The sequence below is a fragment of the Schistocerca nitens genome, chromosome 2, assembly GCF_023898315.1.
Source record: "Schistocerca nitens isolate TAMUIC-IGC-003100 chromosome 2, iqSchNite1.1, whole genome shotgun sequence".
Lineage (NCBI taxonomy): Eukaryota > Metazoa > Arthropoda > Insecta > Orthoptera > Acrididae > Schistocerca > Schistocerca nitens.
The window spans coordinates 1,083,378,412-1,083,391,700 of record NC_064615.1 but is presented as its reverse complement, the minus strand read 5'-3'; the positions used below and the strand labels follow the sequence as shown (position 1 = coordinate 1,083,391,700).

At 45.9% G+C, this 13,289-nt stretch overlaps 1 protein-coding gene across 1 annotated transcript in view; it reads left to right on the top strand.

The window, feature by feature from the left end:
* The window catches only part of LOC126237477 (solute carrier organic anion transporter family member 4A1), a 1,087,525-nt gene that overhangs the window by 203,345 nt on the left and 870,891 nt on the right, over positions 1 to 13,289 (top strand). The window lies entirely within an intron of this gene.

Genomic DNA, 13,289 nt, shown 5'->3' with positions numbered 1-13,289 from the left:
TTTCAAATTCAGCAGAGGTAAATTGTGGACCATTGTCAGACACTAAAACTTCTGGAAGACCCTCAATACAAAAAATTGAAGTCAACGCCTGTATAGTTTGTGCAGACGTTGTAGACTGCATGGGCACAACAAACGGAAAATTACTAAATGCATCTATCACGATGAGCCAACGAGAATGCCAATATGGGCCAGCGAAATCAATATGTACTCGCTGCCAGGGACCGGCAGGGCGTGCCCACTCAAAATAGCGTTGAGGCGGAGCAGCTTGGTGTTCGGCACACGTCGAACAATCTGTAGACATCTGCGTAATCTGCTTATCAATGCCGATCCATGTACAATGACGGCGGGCAAGCTGCTTGGTGCGGACCACTCCCCAATGACCTTGGTGCAACAAGTCGAGGACCTTGGATTGGAGCACTTGGGGAACCACTACACGAAGCTGGTCATTCTCGGTGTGTAACAGCAAAACTCCGTGCGAAACGGACAACAGATGACGTTGCGGATAATAGCGACGAACCACAGGATCCGATATGTCCTTTGCCTTGGACGGCCAACCACGTTGAACAAAACGTAATAGTAAACTCAGATGAGGATCCGTTGCTGTCTCACGTGCCACCTGACGATAATCAATCGGAAAATCCCGGAGGGATTGATGCTCATCGGCGTCAATCTGATGGCAAGAGTCGTCAGAGGAATCGAAGACCTCATCCGCAGCAATCGGCAATCGAGAAAGCGCGTCAGCGTTTGCATGCTGAGCTGTAGGGCGATACAGTATCTCATACTGGTATTGTGATAACAAAAGAGCCCAACGTTGTAGTCTCTGAGCTGCCCGCTGAGGAACTGGTTTAGACGGATGAAACAGTGACGTCAGGGGCTTGTGATCTGTTACTAAATAGAATGGTCTACCATAGAGGTAGTGATGGAATTTTGTGACACCGAACACAATAGCCAACGCTTCCTTGTCCAATTGGCTATAATTACACTGAGCTTTGTTTAGCAATTTAGATGCAAACGCAATAGGACGTTCGGTGTTACCGACTCGGGGAGACAACACAGCACCGAGGCCGAAAGAAGAGGCATCACAAGCCAACACCAGAGGCTTGTTAGGGTCGTAATGGACCAGACAACGATCATTCAATAAAGCCTCTTTAAGCTGCTGAAAGGCTGATTGGCAATCAGCTGACCACACAAACGGAACATTCTTACGGCGGAGACGATGCAACGGTGCAGCAATCTGTGATGCATTAGGTATAAACCTAATATAATATGTCAATTTGCCAAGAACTGCTTGCAATTCATGCAGATTGCGAGGGGCGGGCAAATCACGAATAGCTGCTAAATGTGACTGGGAGGGACGAATGCCTTGAGCATTAATAACATGTCCCAGATACTCCAACTCCGTAAGGAAAAATTAACATTTATCGATGTTGCAACGTAGGCCTGCCTGAGACAACACTGTAAACAAACACTCCAAATTACGGAAATGTTCAGCAGGCGTCCGACCGGACACAACAATATCGTCTAAATAGTTGCAACACGATGGCACATTAGCCAGAAGTTGTGACAAAAAACGCTGAAAAACAGCTGGAGCTGACGCACAACCAAAAGGCAAACGCAGAAAACGGAACAACCCCAACGACGTGTTTATGACAAAATACTGTTGTGATTGCTCGTCGAGGGGCAATTGCAAATATGCTTCACGGAGATCAATTTTGGAAAAGAAACGAGCTTCCCCTAACTTATCCATCAGCTCGTCCGGTCTAGGCAAAGGAAAAGAATCAATGACAGTCTGAGTATTAACTGTCGACTTAAAATCAGCACACAAACGTAACTTGCCAGACGGTTTCTTTATAATAACTAAGGGAGAAGCCCACTGGCTCGCTGAAACGGGTTGAATAACACCGTCGTTTTGCCAACGACGAAGTTCATCTTATACAGGTGCCCGGAGGGCGTGAGGCACTGGACGAGCACGAAAAAATCGAGGCTGAGCATTATCTTTTAACGTAATATGAGCAGCAAAGTTCGCAGCACAACCGAGTTCGTCTGTAAATATGTCACTGTATCGTTTACACAAATTGGTTATGCTGTCTTGAGGAACAACAACAGAATTAAGTTGCAACACATTGTCTTGGATAGACAGGCCAAACAAGTCAAAACAGTCTAATCCGAAAATGTTTACACTGTCTGTAGCGCGGAGCACTGTGAATGAAACTGTTTTTGTGTTGCCCCGGAATGTGGCTGGCACGCTACATACACCTAACACAGGAATGTGTTCGCCACTATAAGTAGCCAAAGAATGTTTTGCCGCTGAAAGTTTAGGGCGGCCGATAGCCGCATACGTAGCACTATTTATGAGAGTCACAGACGCACCAGTGTCTAATTGAAAATTGAAGGTCTTATCCTGGATGCGTAGCTTCACAAATAGTTTATTACACTGTCTCTGGATCGGTGCAGCGGAGGCGGAAGACACAAAATCAGCGCGTTTAGCGCGTGTTCGCTGCTTACAACTCGTGGGTTGGGCGGGTGGAACAACAACTCCCGCTTCACTTGCAGTCTGTACATTACTGTTTACAGCGTTTGAATTACGCTTGGGTCGCATAGCAGAGGGCTGGGTGGGTGGCTTATTGCGAACAAGTTTATTACCCACACGAACCGTGGAAGAGTCTTTAAACCCAACCGTCTGGGCGGGCTGGCTGTGAAGAACATGAATATCCATGGGCTGGGCAGCACTAGAATTGTTCTTGCGTTTACGCAAACAAACAGTCTGGATGTGTCCTTTCCTTTGACAAAAGTGACAAACCGCGTTTCGTAACGGGCAACGTTCACGAGGATGAGCAAGAACACACTTAGGGCAAGACTTAAGTCTATCATTTTGCACACGCGGCTGACGAATGTGTTTAACATGACGCGGCCGGCTAGTGTTTACAGTCTGACTCTGCCGGTGGGGCCGCGGGCGTGACATAACTTGCTTAGCACAGGCAATTTGAGAAATACATGGCTGATCTAACTCACACTCAGCATAGTCAAAAGTATCTTGGGCTTCAATGATGTTCATCACAGTCTCTAATGACGGGTCAGGCAACTTTAAGATAGCAGCACGAATACGAGAATCTGCAATGTTTTGAGTAATAGCGTCTCGTAACATGACATCACTGTAGGAAGCTCCACACACACAATTAAATCGGCACTGACGGGTGAGGCCCCGTAAATCTGTTAACCACTGTTTATTAGATTGATGTGGCAGTTTCTTTAATCTGAAGAACTTGAATCTGGCTGCTGCCACATGAACTCGCGACTCGAAATACTCAGCAAGCTTGGTAACCACAACGTCATAGTCTAAAGCTTCTGGCTTGGATTCCGGGCACAACTTACAAAGTAGTCTATAGACTTCCACGCCTGCAGTGGAAATTAAATAAAGCTGCCGCTCTTTACCTGTGATTTTGTAGACTGTCATGTGCGCCTGCAACTGCGCGAAATATTCTCGCCATTCTTCCCGTGATGCATCAAAAGCACGGAAGGGTGGTGCTGCCTGTGCTTGTTCCTTTTGTGTTGGTGGATTAGCCGCTTGTTTGGCGATCGCTTCCACCAGACTTTGTATTTGCTGACTCTGTAACAAGATCAACTGTTGTAATTCGGCAGACATAGTGAACACAAATGAAACCAGCCCCCAAAATTCTGTCTCAAGAAACAAGTTGAACCAGCCCTGCACACGAGTTCGGAAGTCCTCGTCGCCAGTTTTGTGACGGTCTTCGTAACGACAAACACTTCGCTGTAGAAACGGCTTACGAAGTCACCGCCACACTTTTAATAGCGGGCCGACCGGTCCGCTGGAACAGTGAACAGAAAGATGAAAACCCACACACTTTGATTAAATAAAGTCGGTACTTATCTTTATTAATGAAGATACAGAAATTTGTCTAGTTCGAGTCGGAGCGGCTTGGTCAGCGTCGGCTGACAACAAACAACAACTCTGCTGCGATGAACACACAACTGACTAGCAGGTACACAATTCGGTGGCGAGTATACAACTGAGCGGCGAATACAGAACTGTCCTAGCGCTCGCGACTCCAGCGCTTAAGAAGCCAGAAGCCAGCGGTGGCGCGCGCAGACTTGCGGCGATTTCCTGTATCGCTGGCGCTGCTTATGCGGACGGCGTCCGGACTTTGATGCTGCCAACCTTTTGGCAGCGGGCTCGGTTGGCATTACTGGCTAGGATATAACAGGCGGAATGGCTTCACATGCAGATGAGATGTACTGCTTCAGCTGTTCAATTGTTTCTGGATTCTGGCGGTACACCTGGTCTTTCAAGTGTCCCCACAGAAAGAAGTCACAGGGGTTCATATCTGGCGAATAGGGAGGCCAATCCACGCCGCCTCCTGTATGTTTCGGATAGCCCAAAGCAATCACACGATCATCGAAATATTCATTCAGGAAATTAAAGACGGCGGCCGTGCGATGTGGCCGGGCACCATCTTGCATAAACCACGAGGTGTTCGCAGTGTCGTCTAAGGCAGTTTGTACCGCCACAAATTCACGAAGAATGTCCAGATAGCGTGATGCAGTAATCGTTTCGGATCTGAAAAATGGGCCAATGATTCCTTTGGAAGAAATGGCGACCCAGACCAGTACTTTTTGAGGATGCAGGGACGATGGGACTGCAACATGGGGCTTTTCGGTCCCCCATATGCGCCAGTTCTGTTTATGGACGAAGCCGTCCAGGTAAAAATAAGCTTCGTCAGTAAACCAAACGCTGCCCACATGCATATCGCCGTCATCAATCCTGTGCACTATATCGTTAGCGAATGTCTCTCGTGCAGGAATGGTAGCGGCGCTGAGGGGTTGCCGCGTTTGAATTTTGTATGGATAGAGGTGTAAACTCTGGCGCATGAGACGATACGTGGACGTTGGCGTCATTTGGACCGCAGCTGCAACACGGCGAACGGAAACCCGAGGCCGCTGTTGGATCACCTGCTGCACTAGCTGCGCGTTGCCCTCTGTGGTTGCCGTATGCGGTCGCCCTACCTTTCCAGCACGTTCATCCGTCACGTTCCCAGTCCGTTGAAATTTTTCAAACAGATCCTTTATTGTATCGCTTTTTGGTCCTTTGGTTACATTAAACCTCCGTTGAAAACTTCGCCTTGTTGCAACAACACTGTGTTCTAGGCGGTGGAATTCCAACACCAGAAAAATCCTCTGTTCTAAGGAATAAACCATGTTGTCTACAGCACACTTGCACGTTGTGAACAGCACACGCTTACAGCAGAAAGACGGCGTACAGAATGGCGCACCCACAGACTGCGTTGTCTTCTATATCTTTCACATCACTTGCAGCGCCATCTGTTGTTGAAAATTGTAACTACTGTAATTTCGAAAGTTTGTCCGCCTGAAAATGTACTGTTGTCCCAAGCATATTGCAACAAACGGTGTATTTCTATCGCTGCTCGTTTAGTTTTTATTGCCGTTTCAAATATACCGGTCATTTTTGAAACACCCTGTATGATCTTATTGTGAAATTATTTTTGTAATGCCCTTTAGCCTGTAGATGAGGTATTGCCTCGAAACATGTCGCAAAATAATACAATAGTTAACAAAGTTTTTGACTGGTACGGTAATTTAAAAAAAAAAAAAAAACATTTACGTACCGATTGAAACTATTGTTGCAAAGCGTCCATTTTACGTTTCAGATCGCGATGTGTGGGACGCTACTAAACTACAAGGCTGAGTTTTCTCGCGTGAAAGTTCCCACACGAGTTGCGGTCGGCGTATCTCTGCCTCGGGGCCGCGCCGGTGTTTGTCGGCGGTAATGTGGGCACCGGGTCTCCTGTACTGTGTCGCAAGTGGGAAGTGCGGCTCTGCGGCTACTTAGGCACGCTGATAACTGCCTTAGCGTTGTTTGCTGCCCGCCACGTCACCCAGTGTAAAGAGGGTCTCGGCATACGCCTTAATGACAAATAAAACACTAGCGACATTTCTCTGGAAGCTGTGCCGTGTTAAGAAACGCTGAGGAGCTCTTACGTAATACTTACGTGGCAAACAAAGCACACCCAGCCTCGCTCTTTGATAATCATATCTCTGTCATCCAAAGCGCATTGGATTTAAAATTTCCGTACACGCTGACGGAAATGGAAAGTGTTACACCACCAAACAAATCTCCAATGTTTACCTGACTTTGTGGAGATGATCATCACAGAGCGATTGTTAAATGATTAAACTTCCATTCCATTCGCCAGCGTCAGTATGAAGTGTGACCCCTGCGCTCACGAATGCTCTCTTGAATTCACAGTGGCACGGAAACAATCAGCGTCTGAATGTTACTTTGTGGAATTTCTCGTCATGCCTGAAACACAAGCTGTCACTTCCTGAAACCCTACATCTGCATCTACATACATACTCCCCAAGCCACTGCATGGTGAATGGCGGAGGGTATCTTGTACCACTGCTAGTCTTTTGCCTGTCTTGTTCCATTCGCAAACAGAGAGAGGAGAAAACGTCTGCCATTATGCCTCCATTCAAATCCTTATTTCTCTCGTCTTCTTAGTCCTTGCCCGAAATGTACGTTAGCGGCAGCAGACTCCCTCTGCAGTCAACTTCAAAACTCTAAATTTTCTGGGTAGTGTCCCGCGAAAATAACGTCGTCCTCCCTCCGGGGATTCCCATTTCACTTCACGAATCATCTCCGTAATACTTACGTGTTGATCAACCTTACCAGCAACATATCTAGCAGCACACCTCAAATTTTGCTTCGATGTCTGTCTTTAATCCGATGTGATACGGATCCCAAACACTCGACCAGTATTGAAGACTAGGTTAAACTAACGTCCCATATGCGGTTAGCCGGCCGCGGTGGTCTCGCGGTTCTAGGCGCGCAGTCCGGAGCCGTGCGACTGCTACGGTCGCAGGTTCGAATCCTGCCTCGGGCATGGATGTGTGTGATGTCCTTAGGTTAGTTAGGTTTAAGTAGTTCTAAGTTCTAGGGGACTGATAACCACAGCAGTTGAGTCCCATAGTGCTCAGAGCCATTTGAACCATTTGAACCATATGCGGTCACCTTTATGGATGAACCACACTTTCCTAAAATTCTCCAAATATACCGAAGTCGACCATTCGTCTTCCCTACTACAGTCGTTACGTCCTCGTTCCATTTCATATCGATACACACATCGCGTAGGTATCTACTCGAGGAGACTGTGTCAAGCAACACAGTTGTAATGCTGTATCCGAAGATTACGTGTGTGTTTCTCCTACTCATCTACATTAACTTACATTTTTCTATATTTGGAGCAAGCTGTCCATCAAACCAACTAGAATTTTTGCCCAAGTCATCTTGTATCCTCCTACACTCACTCATCGACGACGCCTTCCCGTTCACCCAGCGACGCGATCAAACAGTTGCAGACTGCTACTCACCCAGTCCTTGAGATCATTTACGCATATCGAGAACAAGACCGATCCTGTCACACTGCCCTGGAGCACTTGTAGCAATAGCTCTGTTGACATAAAAGTTTTCTGGCTATGGTACCGCGTCAAAATGTATAAAACTAGTGCTGCTGGGCAAAAACCAAGGTTTCGCCCACGGTTGCAGCGGCCTTCTTCTGGGTGGGCGAAACGTTGGCTTTTGTCCAGCAGCTGTAGTTTTATACATTTTGACGCGGTACCATACCCAGAAAACTTTTATGTCGACTGACTATGGCCGCAGACGCCTACGCAATTGTAATAGCTCTGTTGTTGATTATCTTTGATGACACTCTCTGTCAAGGACAACGCAGTGGGTTCTATTACTTAAAAAGTCATCGAGCCATTCTCATGTCTGGGAACCCACTCCGTATGCTGGTACCTTCATTGATAGTTTGCGGTGGGCCACCGTGTCGACAGTTTTCGGAAAATCTGGGAATATGGAATCTGCTTGTTGCTCGTCGTCCGTCATTCGCCGGATATCATGTGAGAAACGGGTTAGCTGAGTTTCGCACGAGCGATGCTTTCTAAAACCGTGCTGATTTGCGGACAGAAGCGTCTTGGTCTCAAGTAGATTGTTGGCTGGAGGCTGATACGAAAGTAAAGTCTTCCAATGGCAGCGCACAGTGCTCTATGGGTGAGAAATACGGGCCAGAAAAGGATCCGACTATTCCTCAAGCCGGTTGTGATGTGAACTGCATTTGCGGTATCATGCTGGACTACGCTACTTGTTACCTCGGCCATGAAGGGTATAACAACAGGGTTTGCTATACTTGCTACATACTAGCGAGCATTCAGCCTTTTTCGACGATTATAGGATCAGTCCTGCTTTCCGATTCACTGTCTTCCCACACAATGATTCCAGATGTTGGAGAGGTACAGATCTCGAAAATCGATGCTCCCTTTCACCTCTCAACAAGTCACTTACGAACATGCTGGCGTTGATCTGACCTCCACAGACGGAAGCTGTAACTTTTTGCTGAACAGCACAGAATATCGCTAAACGTCTCGGTTTTCCCTGACTCCTACACAATGGAAGTCTCTAACTGTCTGTGGCAAACGACGGATGGGAACGCGAATCCTCAACTAATCTTTCGATAATCTTTTCCCAGCGGTTCCGAGGTGACAGTCTAACTGTAACCTCAGTCCATATTTCAGCTACTTTCAACCAGCTGTTCCTCAGAGCCAATCCGACAGTCCTGCCATCTTCTCGTGAGACACTCATTCTGGAAGAACCTGGCCGCGCGGAGTGGCCGCGTAGTTAGAGGCGCCCTGTCACGAATTGCACGGCCTCTCCCACCGGAGGTTCGAGTCCTCCCTCGGGCATGGATGTGTGTGTTGTTCTTAGCGTAAGTTGGATTAAGGTAGTTTAAGTAGTGTGTAAGCCTAGGCACCGATGACCTCAGCAGTTTGGTCCCTTAGGGATTCACACACATTTGAACATTTGGAAGAACCTGTGAATTCTTGCAGCACTGTTTTCTTGAGTCCATCTAGAGTCGAGTCAGCTTAAGAAGTTCCCTGACAGATGGCAGCACTGTTGTCAGCTTTCAGCTTCAGGCATAAACGAGTGCAGGCGTAACAGCAGTCTTCTGCACTGAGGTGACGAAAGTCATGGCATAGCGATATGCACACACGCAGATGGTGGTAGTGTCGCTTAGACAAGCTATAAAAGGGCAGCGCATTGGCGGAGCTGGCATTTGTAGTCACGTGACTCATATAAAAATGTTTCCGATGTTATTACGACCGCATGACGGGAATTAACAGACTCTGAACGCGGAATGGTAGTTGGAGCGAGACGCAATGGACACTCCATTCTAGAAATTCAATATTCCGAGGTCTGCAGTGTCAAGAATGTACTGGGAATACCAAATATTAGGCATTACCTCTCACCATGGACAACACTGTGGCCCATGACCTTCACTTAACGACCGAGAGCAGCGGCGTTTGCGTCGAGTTGTCAGTGCTAAGAGACAAGCAACACTGAGTGAAATAACAGCAGAAATCAATATGGGACGTATGACGAATGTATCCGTTAGGACAGTGCGGCTAAATTTGGTGTCAATGGGCTATGACAGCAGTATACCTTTGGTAACAGCACTATATCGCCTGCAGCATCTCTCCTGGGCTCGTGAATGTGTCAGCTGAACCCTAGACGACTGGAAAACCGTGGCCTGGTCAGATGATTTCGGTTGGTAAGAGCTGATAGTAGGGTTCGAGTGTGGCGCACCCCCCCTCCCCCCTCTCCCCCCGAAGCCAGAAGGCACTGGCCAAACTGGTGGTGACTCCATACTCGTGTAAGCTCTGTTTAGGTTAATGGACTGGGTCCTCTGGCCCATGTGAACCAATCATTGACTGGAAATGGTTATGTATGGCTACTTGGAGATCATTTGCCGCCATTCATGGACTTCATGTTCCCAAACAACGATGTCATGCCACCAGGTCACAATAGTTCCCAATCGGTTTGAAGAACATTCTGCACGACACAAGTGAATGGTTTGGCCACCCAGATCGCCCGACATGAATCCCATCGAACATGTATGGCACGGAAGAGAGAGGATAGTTTGTAGCGGGGCACTGTGGCCGAGAGGTTCTAGGCGCTTCAGTGCGGTCGCAGGTTCGAATCGTGCCTAGGGCATGAATGTGTGTGATGTCCTTAGGATAGCTGGACTGATGACCTCAGATGTTAAGTTCCTTAGTGCTTAGAGCGATTTGAACCATTTAGGTCAGTTAGTGCCCAAAATCTTGTACCGGCAACACTTTCACAATTATCTACTTTTGTTTTTGATTGAACTGACAAGGGGAGGCCGCCAATTGTGAAATTCAGATTCGATTCATACTGCGCATAATAAAAGCGCATGGCCGGAGGTGTAATGTGGCAAAGCACCAAGATGCACTTCTCAGCCGTTGTGGAGAAAATCGACAGTTAAAAGAAACCGTTGCGGTGAAATACTCTCTACGATTAACAATTTTCTACTGCGTCGTGGTGCAGCGGTAAGCGCTCGGGTTCGTAATCCGAAGGTCGCGGGATCGAACCTCGCGCCATGCAAACTTTTTTTTTAGTATTTGTTTTTGTAATTGAAATGTATATACACACACAAACACACACACACAAACACACACACACACACACACACACACACACACACACATATATATATATATATATATATATATATATATATATATATATATATTCCCGGCAATCAGTTGCAGCAATTATGTATATAATAAGTTGTTGAAAGTCGTTTGTCGTGGAAAAACTGGCGACTTCGAACATCGTTATGTTTTCCGCAAACAAAGTTGTATTTCACAAATGTTATTAATTGTCTTCATAATGTTAACCACGTATAGTTAACGGAAGACGTAGAAACAATATTCCGAAACGAATACGTATAGCGTAAGTCAAACGTACGAATTAGAATAGAGACCCCACGAACACAAATTTGCTGTGGAAGGTATGAAATATAAACTCCGTTACTCGGTCGTTACACTTGGAGGACAGATGTTGAATGGGCCGAAACGAGCCGCCGCATAACAGCGTAGTTGCCTGCTAACTTCGAAAGAAGGTAGATGCGGTCCCTAGCGCAACTTATAACATCGTCGAAAATCAGTGCGGACGGGAGAGCTTTGGTACACCCTGTTAAACAAACGGAAAAATGGAGGCGGTACAAATGGAGAGCGATCCGCCTTCACCAACATGCATAAGCAATTCATTAATAGTTTATATATATATATATATATTTGAATTACAAAAAACTAATAATAAAAAAAATGCATGGCGCGAGATTCGATCCGGCGACCTTCGGATTACGAACCTGAGCGCTTACCGCTGCGCCACGCCGCTGGAGAAAGTTATTAATCGTAGAGAGTATTTGACCGCAACGGTTTCTTTTAACTGTCGATTTTCTCGACAACGGCTGAGAATTGCATCTTGGTGCTTTGCCACATTACACCTCTGGCCATGAGCTTTTATTATGCGCAGTATGAATCGAATCTGAATTTCACAATTGGTGGCCTCCCCTTGTGAGTATACTGCAGACTGACATAGCAAAAAGAGCGGACGCTCAGAAATAAGGGCAACATCACAGCAAACGTCACTGATGCGACTGTTAAAAGAGGAGCAGTCTTTCAACAGTAGGCGTTAATAAACCGCTGCAAATGAAAGTAGTCAGGTCAAAAAGCAAGACAGCTCAGAATTTCCGTGTCTCGAACGAGGATATTAACTCAGTTTGTTTTTTGTCAACAGCAGGCGAAATGAACACCCACAAACGAAAGTAATCGCGCCAAAAAACAGAATGACTCAAAGTTTCTGTATCACGAGCGAGAGTATTAATTCCATTTTTTGTGCAAAATTTACGTGTCTGCCGTAGTTGGGTTCATCAAGTGCAGCGAAGAAGAAAATGTCTTGTATCTGAGTACCACTCAAAAAGTTAACTCTAATACCACCAGCTAATTTAATCATCCGCACGCAACGAGAATTATTGATTACTGAAATTCTTCACAATACGTCAACTGACAAGAAATTAAACACTACATCAACCGTTTCCCGTTAACAAAAGAAAGGTCTGCATAGTACAAGACATCGTAAATCGAAAAGAATTTGGCTCTTTGCCAGGTTGAACGTCTCACTGGGAGAAAAGAATGATTTTCACAAGATAAATGTGGGGTTACGTTTTCAGTTCTATAAATGGAGAGTGGATACATTGGGCTAGTTAGAAACAACAATTATGGCAAGATGTGACCATGGTACAACGGTGGGCACCTTTAAGCTCACTGGTCACATGCGAAATAACCGTGTGGAGTGGATGGCGTCATATACATTGCAGGGCAGGAAGACTGCCACGCACAGAAGTACCTCCTCAAAACGAGTGTTATGCAACCTATGGAGCGAACAGTTCAGTACGCGTGGATACTGCAGCAAAAATACAAACAGTCTGTTTCACGACAAAATAAGCTGTCATCAGAGAACTCACGAATGGATGACTAGCTTCGTATGCAAATACCGTGACACTCCATCACGTTTTGATCTTGTTATTAATCTGACATCACTGAGTCGAAAAATAACGCGAAAGTTCTTCCTCCTTGCACGCGTTGCGTGCTGCAGGAGAACCGGGTCGATATCTAATCAACGAGATCATCAATCTTCAATCCCAAGCGACCAGTCCCTGTTACTGCTCGCAAGGATACCGCCTGGGAGGAAACGAAGTGACTGGCGGTGGCCAAAGAACTTCAGCGATGTCTCACTAGCCTGCGTGGAGGTGCATTTACGAACGGTGATTGTTGGCGGCTCTGTATTGGTAGCTTCTATTCCGTGATTGCAACACCACTTTTAGTGAAATTATATTTCAAAGGAGCAAAATCAGAGTTATCAGAAGAGCAGTTTCACTTCATTTGAATGGTAAAATTCCATTACTTAGTTAGCTACATGTACCATAGATCATTCGAACGCTCCTTTTATCGAAATGATGTGTAACGTGTCGGTTTATAGGATATGTATGCATGATTAGTGTTAACATCAATGAACACATTGTCATTTTTCCATTCGCTAGTTAGTTACATCTTCCATAGATCACTTGAACGATTCTTTTATCTCAAGTGATGTGACATTTGTCGGTTTACAGGCTATGTCTGCATGATTAGTTTGAACATTGATGAACACATTATCATTTTGAGTCATACTCATGGAATTATACATAAGTTTTTTTCTTGTTTTCACTGGCTATCAATTTTTAAGTAGAAATTCGTTAGTGTAATAGAAGGAGTTGTTCAAGAGCAATGATTTTAAATTAGATAAGAAACTTTATCGCTTCCTGTTAGACATTTTATGTTATTGGTCA